Raw genomic sequence first — 12,243 nt, 5'->3', positions numbered from 1 at the left:
ACATTGACAATACTGTACACATTATACATGAGTAAATCTGGTTTACAGATCAGGGATCTGTACATTACTCTAATCTATAAACAACCAAGGTGTTTCCCATGATTTACTCACGTAAAATGCAGCAGTCTCTGGGTGGGTAGCGGGGAGCACGCAGATCGGGGTTGGGTGATCTGGGCTCCTGAACTACCAATATATTCGCTCTTATATACTATAATTTCTGGCCAATAATAGCACATTTGACTAATATGGTCCTCCAATCCGGGTGATGCTTCTGGAAGGGCGGTCCGCCCTTGTTTCCTCTGGGGGGGGGCTGGTTGCCCCCCCCCTCCTTGATTCCCTGTGTGGGTCTTGTCCCACGGGTGGGGGCTGGTGTGATGTCATCTGGTGGGGTGGTGTGAATAGCCCCCTCCTTTGGGCCATATTACCATACAGTACTACAGTCTCGTGTGGGGGTGGAGAATGGCTCTCTGTCACCCCTGTATCCATCCATATTTAGAATTCTATAACAAGAGTGTAATCACCCTTCCTTTCATGTGACATTCTAAATGGTAGTATTCTTTGTAAGTTACCTACACCAACCTTTATTTACCAGATAATATAACTGTGATAAATATACCAAGGTTTAGAGTGAGTCACCATTTCGTCTGTGGGGTGCAACTTATTTACATAGTCTTTGTTGTCTCCTGATTAAATTAGCTTGAGGGGCTTTTTATGACCGCAACTGTTCTCCTACATACCATTTGGGTACGCAGCCTTCTTATGAGAGGGGGTTGGTGTGGAATGTCTGTCTCTCCTACATTATGACTCTCTAATTATTCACACATATTATTTATGAAATTCAATGTCAATATTTACCACATTTCCCCACTTTGACGATTCTTATCGTCACATACGATATATTGACTTGATTTTCTATACATACTAACCATACATTTAAATAATAAAATTAATTTTTTCCAAAATTAAAATTCATTTCTTCAAATTTCTCCATTTTTTCTTTTTCCATTTTTCTTTGGTACATATCATCAATTTATTTAACCTATTCTGCCTTAATAAAACAGTGTTTACCACTCTTTCATCAGGCCTTGTTCCTCTGGGCACTTTGAATATGCTAAAAACAATTAAAACAATTTAATCTAAACATTACACATTTAAAGTATAATCAATCACATTTTTTTAAAAACCCATTTTTTCTTAAGTTACAGAACGTTTTGGCATGATCTGGGGGAGACAACGTCATTAGTATCATAATATTTTCATTTTTACATTTATTTGCTTTTCTTCTCTTGTTAATTCCTTTTCCAAGACAGCACAATCACATCTGCATAATCAAATCAGTTGGTCTTCTCACCCATCCTCCCCCCTTTATGAACATATCATGGACATAATACCTACCACCTCGTCAGTCGGGCAGGGAAGGCGGAGCATTACTCAAGGACATTTTTTTTTTCACCACCTTACTTTGGCCATAATCCACGCCTAATATTCTACCTATGTGAATGCGTTTAGTACCCCTGCGTTGTGTCATAACCTATATCAGTTGCTACCGTTCAGTTACCTCCCGTTCAACATACTAATCAAACACCACATTCCACAGAGGCCCTTGCTCAACTTCTTGCACAGTCTCTGACCGTTTTCGCCTCCCCCTCCACCCCGTTTGTAGGCCTGTGATCCCGTCACATTCTGACCCCTGACTGTATGTCCTTGGATCTACAGACGACTCTGCCAGTCTGGCGGTTTTTCCCAAACCTTTGGCCGCTGCTCTCGGGGCTATGATGAAGGAGGGGCCAGCGTCCACAAGCGACCTCTTTCCACAATCCAACAATCTCCCACAGGAAATGACTGAACGGGTTCACACCATTGTGTCGTAATCTAATGAAATGTATCCCTACACATCCTCCATGATTCCTCTACCTGTGATGGTCCGTCTTCCCCCCTCCACTGAAATCTGCGAGGGAATACACAAAACAAATTTCTTTCCACATAACATGTCAAATATTTTCAAGAGAAACCAAATGGTAAACATTATGCAAACGTGATGGGACCACTTAGCTTCTGTTGACACACTGTTGACGTTCTTACGCCACCTCATCCAGCTTTCTCCACTCACCCAGACCATAACAGATGAGAAATAAGAAACAAAAGGCAAATAATAAAAAAAAACATTCCAACAGACCTCACATGTGAAAGCAAATCAATGAAATTAACAAGCTCCAAACTTCACATCAAAAGTTATCAGAAAGAAAATAAAAACCATGTTTTCCAAAACTTTACATTCAACATCTCATCACCCAACCGTTCCATTCACACATGTCAGTGACTTTGACACCTCTCAAGACAGCACAGTCACCCCCACCGGTACCATCCGAACACCTTTCAGTCCACACAACTACAGATCAAAACATTTAGAAAATAAACCTAAAAATTTACACTCACTCATACATACAAAAAAATTAAACTCAAATGAAAGTTGTGTATCCGCACCAACACCACCACTGTTTCTAAAATAACACTATAAACCTTGACATTCAACCAAATAATATGACCTAAAGTAAATGCTTTCATCCAATTTCTCAGTGTCCCAACACATTCAATCCTGAACATTAGAGCCCTTAGAAAAGAAATAAAAGCAAAAACCAATCAAACATCACAATTCAACATCATCCACACCTCCTGAGCACCCCACAGTGGCTGTTACTTTAAACAAAACAAACTTTTTCATTCAAATGATATGAACTGAAATATAAAATGACATCCACGCTTCCCCTTCACTCCTGCATCAAAACCCCTTTCATACAACATAATCTCTCAACCACACAAAATAACCAACACTCTCCATCATTCTCAGCCACTCACGTCCTTTCCAACACATCCTTCATATTATAAACAAATACTTTCAACACACTCGTTAATCACTCCACATCTTTGACAAACAAAGGTTAGTTTGCTTCTCCCTCTCCTACTTCTACCTCAGTCTACACTCCTTTCAGGCTAATACCATCTATACTCAACCCCTGCACTCAAAGGGTCTAGCAGAACCCCTTTTTCAACCTGAAATCACCCCAGCCTGCTAGAACCGTGATAACTCCAGGCTATTCATCCAATCAAATAGTCCGCCCCAATCAAATGTAAATAACCTCATCTGATCTGGCTTCTATTCAACCTCTCCTACCCTCTCTTCCTAAATTAGCTGCTTCCTGACTCAACATCTCCCCTGTTGTCAACTGTTACCTCACTTTCTGCAATCTTCACCTCTGACCTCTACTTCCCCTGCTTCTCTCTGATTAGCTCCGCTCCGTCTTCCTGTCGTATAAAACAACAGCCATTGTAACAGCTGTACATCTCGACCCCCCTCGGGCCTTGAGACCTGTTACAAAAGGATTCCTACCCCCCTGGGCAATATAACCCTTCTCCACTTCTGTCCCTTTTGCTACTGGCACCTGGTGCAAGCTCCTCACATGCCCCTTGTCTATATGCAGACCCCCTGCGGCCTTGTTGGCCCCCGGGCCTACAAAGCCCCATTCTTTCCTGCAATCAACAAAGGGTTAATCATTCCACACATCTATAATAATTTCAAATATTTGCAATTTCACCTAGTATTATCTCATTTTATCTCAACTACTTTAAACACAATCATATCATTAAAGAAACTAGTCCCCTGCCACTAAGTTATCCTATTGTGACCCCCGGACTCGCAATAGATTCTTAATATAAACATCAGCTTATTTAAATCAATGGCCTCAAAGCTATAACAAATATCAGTATCTGACATTTTAACATCAATGTATTCTACACAATAAAACACAACATCATTATTTCAAGCTTATAATTGTACATGTTACACAAATTAAAAAAACTGGAAATCTCCATCAACTCTAATTATTATACATGTAAGCATGTTTCATTTCAACATAACATTATAGTGGTTAATCCTAAATGTGCACCAAACCTCAATTGTTGTAAACAGGTTTAGGAATGTTCCTCTACTGTATCTTACTGTTGTATGTATTTAGCTGTACTATTTTTAATCAATCAACTATTCATCCCCCCTTGGATAAAAATATCCCTGTGTCAAACGTGCGTATGTAAACCAACCACTAACAATGCTACATTTCTTAGCCCGTGTACTTGTATCAAATCGCCAATGTACTAATAAAACTGCTTTCTCACACAGACAACAAGGCCCCACCAACAAATTATAATCTCCCATAAATCTGAGACCTGTGTCCACATAATAACAGTGTACTAAAGATTTACCTCATACAAACATCTTAAAATAATGAAATCACATTTGTACATCTTCACAACCACCACTCACTAAAAAGCACATTATTTATCAGTTAAGTTCCCACCATGCTAAGTCTCATAACTGTAAACAGGATATTCTGGGAACGCCTAGCCCTGTATACAGGTGACATGTGAAAGTAATGTAGATGTATTAATCAAAATATGATGCAAGCGATATGCCTTCCCCCTTGGATAAGACTCCCCCTGTGTAACATATTTATTGCCCATTTATCACAAGTACAATGTGTGTCTGGTATATGAACCCCAGTGTAAGTTAAGGGCATGTATCATCTAATCCTACTTTAACCTGTCTCATCACATGCTACCCCTACACAATTTGCAGTAATACCACCAAACCCACTCCCAGAACATCGTCTACAATCACACAGAATGCACAATACACAACACACAAACACAACCACTTTACAAAATGCAGAATATTCACTAGAATGCACAATATACAAACACAACCATTTTACAAAATGCAGAATATACCCTTACCCGTTATTCCTGGCCCCTGAAGCGAATTACCACAAATGCATTAGACCCAATCCACGTTGTACCGCGCATGCGCAGTAGCCAACGGTGCACCCCGGACGATGTATTTACGGCAAAGCATAACTAATATCATAAACGCCTTGTTTCAACACAACACACTGCCACGACATCCACTGCGTTCTCTAACTCTTCCCAAACATCATTCTCAAAACTCGAAACGTAACATATGTCGCTCGCAAACTCCACTAAACAACGGCACGCAAGCTAACCAGCTTAGCCAGCCCCAGCGCCTCCCAAGCCCTAGGTCCCACAATTATGACGTCAGAAGCGACCAACTTTCGCAAATATCACACAATTGCTTCACACACAAGCATCGCTCACTCAACGCCACCCGCCGCTCGTGATAATCCTGCAACCTCACAAACCACGTTTCCCCAATTACGCAGGTCCCACATCATCTTTACCATACCTGATTTGCATGTTCTAAATAGCAACAGAGCCCATTCTACACACGGCTCTCTCCCCCTTCAGAACAAACAAATTATCAATCATTCTAGCGCTCCTTTTCCCGAGAATACGTTTTAGGGTTCTCGTATTACTCAGGAAGCGCCCCCTGTCGCACGCCACCAGATTACCGCGTTTCCTGGCCAGAAAAACCTTTCATCAGTCGCCATACGACGCTATGACCATTTCCCATAACCAGATAGCTTGTGCCCCCAATGTCTCCTCATATTACATGATGCCTCATCTTGGTGCAACCCCCCTCGTATAGTTCATAAAATATATTCCATACGAGTCTCAACCCCCGTGGCCCGCATAGGCCGGGAACGGCCTCTCGTGTCTGAACAAACATACAAACATAAAAAGCCCACGTTTGCATGTTCACTGCACAACAAGCGCGAACCCTATACCTCCGGACATCCTAACCTAAGTCACCGCTCCCCCATCCCTGTATGCAAAAGGCCATATTCACCGTGGGTCCCAACAAGTGGCGTACACAACCAACCTTCATCCTGTCCCTCTGTCCTCCATTCCAGACAACAAGCCCCTTGTCTGCAACTTCAAACGCAGCAACCCCCAGCTCTTTTCCCTGCACGTCCCCAACACACAGCAAGGTCCAGAGACCTCACCGCACCTCTTCAGGGGGGGATACAACAGGGTGGGAAGAACGGCACCATTTCTGTAGTAAATTCCTACAGAATCCTACAATAATCTGTGGTTATTGTAGTACAGTACAATGAGATTGCTTATCTGGAAGGAGGAGAAAGGGATCATATTGATAGAATTGTTGGTCTCTTCATCTGACTTAAAGCAGATGAAGAATTAAACGTGTAGCCAGACAAACCATGAACTGTAGTCCAATTCAACATTTATTTGAGCCAGAGGCCAAGGTGAATAAGACAAAAGATTATCAGAAAACATTAACAGGGCTGTCTGTGTACAGAAATCACAATCAGGTTTGCATTCTCAAACCCCAATATGTACAGAAACACTCACTTGGTAACATAATTTGAACATACATTGACAATACTGTACACATTATACATGAGTAAATCTGGTTTACAGATCAGGGATCTGTACATTACTCTAATCTATAAACAACCAAGGTGTTTCCCATGATTTACTCACGTAAAATGCAGCAGTCTCTGGGTGGGTAGCGGGGAGCACGCAGATCGGGGTTGGGTGATCTGGGCTCCTGAACTACCAATATATTCGCTCTTATATACTATAATTTCTGGCCAATAATAGCACATTTTACTAATATGGTCCTCCAATCCGGGTGATGCTTCTGGAAGGGCGGTCCGCCCTTGTTTCCTCTGGGGGGGGGGGGCTGGTTGCCCCCCCCTCCTTGATTCCCTGTGTGGGTCTTGTCCCACGGGTGGGGGCTGGTGTGATGTCATCTGGTGGGGTGGTGTGAATAGCCCCCTCCTTTGGGCCATATTACCATACAGTACTACAGTCTCGTGTGGGGGTGGAGAATGGCTCTCTGTCACCCCTGTATCCATCCATATTTAGAATTCTATAACAAGAGTGTAATCACCCTTCCTTTCATGTGACATTCTAAATGGTAGTATTCTTTGTAAGTTACCTACACCAACCTTTATTTACCAGATAATATAACTGTGATAAATATACCAAGGTTTAGAGTGAGTCACCATTTCGTCTGTGGGGTGCAACTTATTTACATAGTCTTTGTTGTCTCCTGATTACATTAGCTTGAGGGGCTTTTTATGACCGCAACTGTTCTCCTACATACCATTTGGGTACGCAGCCTTCTTATGAGAGGGGGTTGGTGTGGAATGTCTGTCACTCCTACATTATGACTCTCTAATTATTCACACATATTATTTATGAAATTCAACGTCAATATTTACCACATACGCTACCCTTCTCTCGTGCCTTTTGCCACGGAAGACACGTACTGCTCAAGCCTGCTGTGTTCACTTTCTCTCTGGGGAACTAGTGGAGCCGAAACCAAGAGAGAGACATTGTAGCCACGCTACACGCCGTGAGTAAACACTAAGTATCGGTATATCTGCGCCGGATGAATGTACTGTTTCCCGAGCTATCAGTAAATGGAATATATGAACTGTGCTATAAGGAACTTTGGATAATACAAACTGACATTACAAACTGAAGAGAATTGAGAGCACCGCATGCTGAAACGCTGCTACTAGTAACACGGCCCCGCTCGTTGGAGAGCAGTACAACGGGCGGCCAATTGACTAACAAACGAACGTATAGGAGCTCGACGTGTGTAATTAACTGTGCTATTTCCTTGCCGCCAGGAGGACACTACCGCATTACCCTGATCTGCTCTGTACTAAGAAGTACCCTATTCCCCGGTCCCAGTCGGAACTCTTTTCAGCCCGGGGCCGTGGGGAAGAGAGGGAGGGGGGTAGAGACCCTCCCCGCCCACGCGCCTCCGGGCCGTGTTATATCATTTTTGACGTATTGTCTACCAACTATGACCAGCGCTTTTCACTGCCCCAACCTAGGCTAGGATGTGGGAGGAACATTCTGGCCCAAGACCTAAACCTTGTAGCACCCCATACCCACTACTATAGACATGCCCCCTTGTCTTTGCTGTGTGCCACCAGTGTGTATTGTTCTTAATAGTACTTGATTATGTGCTGTGACTCCCTGAGACCAGATGTGTGGTATTGATATTCTCAGGCTATGTTTGTAGTGTAGTGTGCAGTGTGATTCTGGATTAGTTCGTGACCATTTCCAGACCTGGGTGCAGTATCAGCACCATTTCCCACATGTGCAGTGTTTTAGGGCCAGAACAGATAGTGGGGGTGGGAGTAGCAGCTTGGGGTTGGCCTACAGTGCGCTTCCTCTTTTATCCACCCTAGGCCTACGGGCACTGGTCTTTTAGATTAGGTTAGTTAGTAGTTATTTTATCTAGGTTATGAACTTGTATGCTATATATATATATATTTCCTGTAATAAAGTATTTCTTATTGTTTCTTAAGCATTCTCCTGTGTCTGTTTGTGGTCTTGGGGAAATTCATGTGTGGTAGGTCGGCTGAGCCCTTTGGGAAGTGTATCCGTGCGTTTGCACACTTTAACCCTAGATCTGGATACTTCCCATGGGGGTCTGGTGACACATGCACGTGCACATCCGTGTGTGTGCGTGCACGCGCTTCTGCTCACAAAACTTTGGTTGCACGGAGTGCAACCTCGTCCCATGAGCAACGCATCACTGTAGATATAGAAACTCCGTCGAGCGGTGGCTTAAGTTGCCAGGAGAGAATCGTATCATTGCAGATGCATACAAACATTGTTTAGAGATCGAGTTTGCCAATGTTCCCGGGGATGCTGGTTTTCACTCTACTTGCTATAGGTGTTTTATCGACAAAAAACGCTTGGATGCAGCTGCGAAACAGGCTATGTGTTCTGCAGCTCAAGATGTGGAAGCAGAGCCAGAGCCAGAACTTACAGCAGCACATGACTCTACAAGTGAAAGTCCTCTGAAGAAACTTCGATCCAGATTGATTGATTGAAAACTTTATTAACAGATTGCAGAATGGGTACAATACAGTACAGCTCAATACACACAATTTTTAAGGGGATGCAGACCAGAGAAAGACTTTCGTCTTGTTTACATCAGGGTCCCCCATTTTCAATTAATCAGGACATATATGACATACATGATATACAGATAGACAGTACTGCTACATCTATACATTTATTACATACCAGATTAGCAAATACAGTACTGTTTGTGATACAAAAAGAGTCCAGAAAAGAGAGTATATACATTTGACGTAAAAACTGTACATTGGGGGAGGTTGGGTAGGTGGGGTGGGGTTGGGTGGGTGGGGGTGGGGGGGGGGGGCTGTACATTGGAGGTGGTTGGCAGTGGGGGGGGGGTTGGGTAGGAGGGGTGGGTTTGGGGAACACTGTACAACTGTACAAGCAAAACTGTACATTGGAATATTGACAAAACCATACTTGGTAATTTACTGTACATTGGAGGGGGTTGGGTTAGGACATTTACAGGGGCCAGTTTCGAGGGGCGTTCCACATTGATGTGGCATAATTGCAAAACGTGTTTAGTCCCTTGTTTGAGCCGAATCTGGGTTTAACATGATTTGTGGAGCTCCCTCTGGTGTTGTGATCGTGGTATTCACTGACCTTTGGGAAGTATTTTGACATGTACCTGGGTACCTTGGTTCTGTAGTGTATCTTGTAGACCAGGCCCATTCCAAGTTGCTGTACTCTGTCGTCTACTCTAAGCCATCCTAGGTTGTCAAAGTGGGCAGGGGTGAGGTGGGTTCTAGGAGTAAGGTCAAGCAGTAGTCTGACCAGTTTGTTTTGAGATGTTTGTAATTTTGTTTTTAGCGCCTTTGAGGTACTTTGGTACCATGAGGTGCAAGCATAGTCGTAGTACCCTTGAATGAGTGCTCCTGCCAGAGTCTTCAGGGTATTCTTGTTTACCAGAGAGGAGATCCGGTACAAGAATCGAGTTCGTTGGTTGACTTTTTTTTATTACATTGGATGCCATTTTGTCACAGGAAAGATTAGCCTCTAGGATGGAACCCAGGTAGGTAATTTCATCTTTCCTTGTGACAATATTGTCACCCACTGTAACTGAGAAGCCGTCGGTCTTGCTGAGTTTGTTATTTGAACCGAAGAGAATAGACTCTGTTTTGCCCATGTGTAATGATAGTTTGTTATCAGCGAGCCATATGCAGATTTTGCCTAGTTCCGAGCTGAGGGTTTTTTCAACCTGTAACTTGTTCTTGTCAGAGACCAGCAGGGCTGAGTCGTCTGCGAACAAGAACAAGTTGCAGTCACAAGCTGACGACATGTCATTTGCATAAATTAGGAACAGTAGCGGTCCTAGTATGCAGTGGCGTCGCGTGGGTAAAATAACAGGGGAAGCCAAAAAAAAATTATAAAAAAAAAAATTATTCAATATTTTTATTAATAATTTTTTTTTTTTTTTTTTTTTTTTTTTAAAGTCAAGCAGTCACCATGTACACTACAGTATGGCTCGGCGGCCAGTCAAACGTTATTTTTATTTATTTAACAGATTGCAGAATGGGTACAATACAGTACGGCTCAATACACATTTACGATGAATTGAAAATGGGGGACCCTGATGTAAACAAGACGAAAGTCTTTCTCTGGTCTGCATCCCCTTAACAATTGTATGTATTGAGCTGTACTGTACTGTACCCATTCTGCAATCTGTTAATAAAGTTTTCATTCATTCACACACAATTGTATAAGGGGATGCAGACCAGAGAAAGACGTTTGTCTTGTTTACATCAGGGTCATTAATACTGCTGGAGCATTGGTTAATTTTTGGTCCGATTTTTCCTTGCGCGATTTTGCGCGCCGCGTGGAAGCAAATTCGAGACACATATTCGGTTGCAAAAAGGTGTCCCACGGTCTCCTCTATGGCCGTGAATATTTTCACGCGGATCGGAATCACGGCGCGCCCGTGGGACACTTTTCCGTTTCGGCGAGTTTATTCCACGCTTTCTGTTTTCCTTTTCTAAGCATTTTAGGGGCTACATGTGAATCAGTAAAAGTTGCGGGACGCCCAGATGTTTCGACGATAGAAAGCTCGCGTGGATCCCATAATAGGCTCACTTAATACAGCGTTTTTAAAATCACGCGACATTTTCAGGGTCGCGAGCCGACCTTTTCCCCTCGTTTTCGATGATGGAAGTGATTTAGGAAAAGCTTCGGCACGCCGAGAGGTCCCCGTGGATTTAATCTCGCGAGGATCGGGGCAATATTCGGCCCGTGGGAACAGTTACGGGTTAATACAATGTTCAGAGTGCAGAGGGGAAAATATGGCACCTGCCCCGCCTCCAGGTGGAATATTATGCTGAACGTCTTCCTCCCAGCTCCGTTTTAAACTTTTAGGGTGTGGCCAGTGGCAGTCAGCTCGAATCTGATTGGCTAGGATTGGATTTGGAGTTTGGACTCACTCTATAATGCTGGAAGCCTGGAGAAAGAGACCTACCCACTGCTTCTCTCCTATACTAGCTGCAGTAGTGAGCACAGTCTGACAGTGTGTTAGAGGGAGTGAGAAGGAGAAGAGGGAGACATTAAAAAAAAAAAAAAAAAAAAAAAAAACACAGATGCACAGATGAAAATGAATGTAAACTATATTAAAAAAAAAGTATATTTTAATTTTTTTTTTTTTTTTCATATTTCATATTTCATAATTTGATATGAAATTTATAGGGAGGCATGGCTTCCGTTGGCTTCCACAAGGATTCGCCACTGCTAGTATGCTTCCTTGTGGAACACCACAGCTCACTGTGAGGGGGGGGGGGGGGGGGGTAGGGTGCGTCTCTACATTTCGTAGCCGCATTTCTGCAGACCCCTCTCTGATTGGTTGAACTCCATTTCTGCAGACCCCTCTCTGATTGGTTGAGCGAAGCCCCTCTATGATTGGTTGAGCGTCATGTGAGCGAAGCCCCTCTCTGATTGGTTTAGCTCGTCACGCGTTAAAAGGCGGATGTAATGTTATCATATCAAGAAGATAAGCAGAAATGTACTACCAGATTCGCGTATAACGTTATTTATTTCCCGTGACTTCGCGGTTTATTCATAACGTTATGCACATTTCACAACACAGCCAGCTGTTAGAAACTGTACATTGTAACATTATATAACATAACGTTATGTTATTTCGCGGTTATTTCGCCAGTTTATTCACATAACGTTATATTGTTTACACTGTCTTTCTTCTATTATAACCCTCCCAAATCATATTCAGAAAGTATCACAGGGACTTCTATTGACCAAGGAATTAGTTATTATTTCGCGGTTTATTCACATAACGTTATATTGTTTACACTGTCTTTCTTCTATTATAACCCTCCCAAATCATATTCAGAAAGTATCACAGAGACTTCTATTGACCAAGGAATTAGTTATTATTTCGCGGTTTATTCACATAACGTTATATTGTTTACACTGTCT

Source organism: Notolepis coatsorum (genome assembly GCF_963971535.1).
Source record: "Notolepis coatsorum genome assembly, chromosome: 12".
In the NCBI taxonomy this organism is placed as follows: Eukaryota; Metazoa; Chordata; class Actinopteri; order Aulopiformes; family Paralepididae; genus Notolepis; species Notolepis coatsorum.
This window is presented reverse-complemented; position numbering follows the sequence as displayed.